Source organism: Zingiber officinale, chromosome 1B (genome assembly GCF_018446385.1).
Source record: "Zingiber officinale cultivar Zhangliang chromosome 1B, Zo_v1.1, whole genome shotgun sequence".
NCBI lineage: Eukaryota > Viridiplantae > Streptophyta > Magnoliopsida > Zingiberales > Zingiberaceae > Zingiber > Zingiber officinale.
Window position 1 is genome coordinate 234,575 of NC_055986.1, and position 3,297 is coordinate 237,871.

The 3,297-nt window shown below is 34.3% G+C and overlaps 1 pseudogene; it reads left to right on the forward strand.

Annotated features, from left to right (window-relative positions):
* Window positions 1-1,075: 1,075 nt before the first annotated feature.
* On the forward strand, window positions 1,076-2,392 carry LOC121992601 (annotated as a pseudogene).
* Window positions 2,393-3,297: the final 905 nt, after the last annotated feature.

Consider the following 3,297-nt stretch of genomic DNA (forward strand, 5'->3'; position numbering starts at 1 on the left):
ATTTTTTTCAAGAGTAAAGGTGCATTGTGATGGCCATGTCTAGTATGTCATTATATAGGAAAAAATTATGTGCAATGTATAAGATTTGTGTGTGCATTGTGATATCCCGTCACCTGTAAAATAATAGTGTTGTGTGTGCATTGTGATGTCCCGTCACCTGCAAAAATAATAGTGTTGTATGTGCATTGTGATGTCCCATCTTTTGAAATAATTATAATAGTGTGTGCATTGTGATGTCCCGTCACCTGCAAAAATAATAGTGTTGTGTGTTCATTGTAATGTCCCATCTCTTGAAATAATTATCATGGTGTGTGCATTGTGATGTTTCGTCACCTGTAAAAATAATAGTGTTGTGTGTTCATTGTAATGTCTCATCTCCTAAAATAATTATCATGGTGTGTGCATTGTGATGTCCCGTCGCCTGCAAAAATAATAATGTTGTATGTGCATTGTGATGTCCCATCTCCTGAAATAATAATAATGGTGTGTGCATTGTGATGTTCCTTCATCTGCAAAAAATAATAATGTTGTGTGTGCATTGTGATGTCCCATCACCTGCAAAAAAAAGTGTTGTGTGTTCATTGTAATGTCCCATCTCCTGAAATAATTATCATGGTGTATGCATTGTCAAGTCCCATCACCTGCAAAAATAATAATGTTGTGTGTGCATTGTAATGTCCCATCACCTGCGAAAATAATAGTGTTGTGTGTTCATTGTAGTGTCCCATCTCCTGAAATAGTTATCATGGTGTATGCATTGTCATGTCCTATCGTCTGCAAAAATAATAATGTTGTGTGTGCATTGTGATGCCCCATCTCTTAAAATAATAATAATGGTATGTGCATTGTGATGTCCCTTCATCTGCAAAAATAATAATGTTGTGTGTGCATTGTGATGTCTCATCTCCTAAAATAATAATAATGGTGTGTGCATTGTGATGTCTCTTCATTTGCAGAAATAATAATGTGTGTGCATGGTGATGTCCCGTCACCTGCAAAAATAATAGTGCTGTGTATACATTATAAATACACACCATAACTGAAAACAATTCAATCACATTCTTCATCTCCAAAAATGAGTGCTAGATATGAAGGTACATCAAATTTATCATCCTCAAGCTCTGAAGATGATGATATATTTGAAGCACACAGAAGGCTTATCACTCAAGCGATCTACCGAAACAATCAGGTCATTTTGAAACATCTGAGTGAAGAAAGCAACAAAGGCAAACATCAAGGATCTATTCCTGGTCACATAGTGATCAATCGTAATAGAGAAACTGCTGATCGTAATCTATTCAATTATTACTTTGCTGAAAATCCTACATATAATGCTGCAATGTTTCGAAGAAGATTCCGAATGGGAAGAAACTTATTTATGCGTATTTTTAACGAGGTTAGTAATCATGATAATTATTTTGTGCAGAAAAGAGACGGAGTTGGAAAACTTGGTTTGTCAGGTTTACAAAAAATGACAACTGCATTTCGAATATTGGCATATGGTGTACCAGCAGACGCTACTGATGAGTACATCAAAATAGGAGAATCAACTGCCATAGAAAGTGTGAAAAGATTTTGTTGTGTTGTTGTTGAAGTATTTGGAGGGCAGTACTTGCGATCACCCAATGCTAATGATGTTGCCAGGCTTCTTCATATTGGTGAGCAACGTGGTTTTCCTGGTATGTTGGGTAGTCTAGATTGCATGCATTGGAGGTGAAAAATTGCCCAACAGCATGGGCTGGGCAATATTCTGGTCATAGTGGGAAGCTAACAATTATTCTAGAAGTTGTAGCTGATTATGATCTTTGGATATGGCATACATATTTTGGTTTACCTGGATCTAACAATGACATTAATGTATTGGAGTCTTCTCATCTTTTTTCTAACCTTGCTCAAGGTATTGCTCCCCCTGCTCGTTATGTCATTCAAGGAAAAGAGTACAACATGGGTTACTATTTAGCTGATGGGTATATACCCAAAATGGTCTACACTTGTTCAAACAATTCAAGATCTACAAGGTACAAAGAATAAGTTGTTTGCAATGAAACAAGAGGCATGTAGAAAAGATGTTGAGCGAGCATTTGGAGTGCTCCAATCACGCTTTGCAATTGTTACAGGACCTTCACGTTTTTGGCAGAAAAATATTTTACATGATATAATGACTTCATGTATTATTATGCATAATATGATAATTGAAGATGAACGTGATATGAATGCCTCAATTGTTGATCAAGGTGAAGTCTCGTCGGCTGCAGATGTTGATACAGCAGTAGATGACAATACCCGATTTCAAGAGTTTCTTGCTAGATACGAAGGAATCAAAAATATAAATGCTCACTTTGCCCTTAGAAATGCATTAATTGAGCACACATTTGTGGGAACAATTTGGTAATTCTGATAATTAATGTGCATTGTGATGTATTATTAATGAAGTGTTATTTGTTTTGTGAAAATATTTAAAAAAATTATCTAAATTGTTTGTGATTGTGTATTATCTTTAAATATTAAATATTAGTATGTTTATTAAATTATTTCTAACAAAATTATAAAATATTAATTTTAATTTTCTTATAACTAAAAACATAATATCATAAAAAAATAATTATAATGTATAATAAAATTTTTAATTTTAATAGTAATTATTATCATAATAAAAATATTTAATAAATTAATATGTATGTTAAATAATAAATTATAAGATGGAAAAATAGAATATTCTAAAGAATATTCCTTTTGGTGTAGGAAATGGTGTGTATTGGTTGGAGTTGGAAAAATTTTTGGTGCTCCAATGACACTAAATTGGTGTTAAAAGTGCACCAAAATGGTGTTTGTGATTGGAGTTGGTCTAATGTCCTCTTTCTTTAGCAAGTTCGTGTGTACTGATTTTGATTGAAATTATCCTTGAGGCACATCACGCAGCCTCGCTTGATTGTCCACCCCACATTCATGATTCATCTGCGCATATCTGGAGCTTGAAGGAGACAAAGGCCAAATAGGGGAGTCCACTTCTTCCAATGAAGAGGAAGCTGTATTTGCCAATTTGAGACGGACAAGTTTGGGATTAGAAAAAAAAAAAATCATAGGGAGAGACCTAGAGTTCCCTTTGTTGATTTTCTATGGGATTGGAGTGAGATTTTCAAAATTAGAATTATTGCTTTCGAGACAAGTAGTATGTAAGAGCAAAAGGATTAAGCCAAGCAAGTAGTCTGTAAGAGCATCTCTATTAATCCATGTTCTAAAAAGCATCATTAAACGTCGTTTAAGCGCGCTTAAGCATGAAGCGAGGAAGAAAAGCTT